Below are 1757 nucleotides of genomic sequence, written 5' to 3' on the forward strand. Positions count from 1 at the left end.
ATCCAATCCCAAAAGTCCCCCTAAACCTACCTGATGTTCTCCAAAACCCACAATTTACACTTTTCCACCATGATGACAACGGAAAACGCAACGAAACCCAATGGAGACCCCAAAACACGTCAAAAACACCCCCAAAATGAATTGGATCACCCCCCCCCAAAAAAAAAAAAAAAACAGAAGAAAACCCCATATATCATGAATCCACCCCAAAAGTCCCCCTAAACCTACCTGATGTTCTCCAAAACCCACAATTTACACTTTTCCACCATGATGACAACGGAAAACCCAACGAAACCCAACGGAGAACCCAAAACACGTCAAAAACACCCCAAACAAGAACAGGATCACCCCCAAAACCAAAGAAAACCCCAAAAAGCACGGATCCAATCCCAAAACCACTCTAAACGTACCTGATGTTCTCCAAATCCAAATGTCCACTCCCAACCACCATAAAACCCATTAGGAACTCAACGAAACCCAACGGAAACCCCAAAACACGTCAAAAACACCCCAAAAAAGAACTGAATCAGAAGAAAAAACACCAAAAACTATGAATTTCCCCGCAAAACCACCCTAAACTCACCTGATCTTCTTCAAAACCCACAATCCACTCCCATTTCCCTTAAGGACCAACGAGAATCCAACTAAAACCCAACGGAGACCCCAAAACAAGTCAAAAACACCCCAAAGAAGAACAGGATAACCCCTAAAAAAGAAAGAAAACCCCAAAAAAACATAGATCCACCCCAAAACCACGCTAAACCTACCTGATGTTCTCCAAATCCCAAAGTCCACTCCCAACAAACTTAAAACACATTAGGAAATCAACAAAACGCAACGGAAACCCCAAAACACGTCAAAAACACCACAAAAAAAAGCGGGATCACCCCCAAAACCGAAAGAAAACCCTAAAAGCCGTTGATCCACCCCAAAAGTCCCCCTAAACCTACCTGATGTTCTCCAATACCCACAATTTACCCGTTTTCACCATGATGAACAACAAGAACCCAACAAAAACCAACGGAGACCCCAAAACACGTCAAAAACACCCCAAAAAAGAACTGAATCAGAAGAAAAAACACCAAAAACTATGAATTTCCCCGCAAAACCACCCTAAACTCACCTGATCTTCTTCAAAACCCACAATCCACTCCCATTTCCCTTAAGGACCAACGAGAATCCAACTAAAACCCAACGGAGACCCCAAAACAAGTCAAAAACACCCCAAACAAGAACGGAATCACCCCCAAAACTGGAAGAAAATCCCCAAAAAACATAGATCCACCCCAAAACGACACTAAACCTACCTGATGTTCTCCAAAACACGCAAGTTAAACTTTTCCAACAGGATGAAACACAAGAACCCAACAAAACCCAACAGAGACCCCAAAACATGTCAAAAACACCCCAAAAAAGAACGGGATCACCCCCAAAACTGGAAGAAAATTCCCCCCCCAAAAAATTTTCACCATGATGACCAACATGAACCAAACGAAAACCCAAAAGGAGACACCAAAACACGTCAAAAACACCCCAAAAAAGAAAGGGATCACCCATAAACTGGAAGAAAATCCCCAAAAAGCACAGATCCAATCCCAAAACCAGCCTAAACCTACCTGATGTTCTCCAAAACCCACAAATTTACCCTTTTCCACCATGATGACCATGGAAAACCCAACGAAACCCAATGGAGACAAAAAACATGTCAAAAAAAAAAAAAAAAAAAAAAAAAAAAGAACAGGATCTCCCCAAAAAAA

Source organism: Aythya ferina (assembly GCF_964211825.1).
Source record: "Aythya ferina genome assembly, contig: HAP1_SCAFFOLD_129, whole genome shotgun sequence".
Taxonomy (NCBI): Eukaryota; Metazoa; Chordata; class Aves; order Anseriformes; family Anatidae; genus Aythya; species Aythya ferina.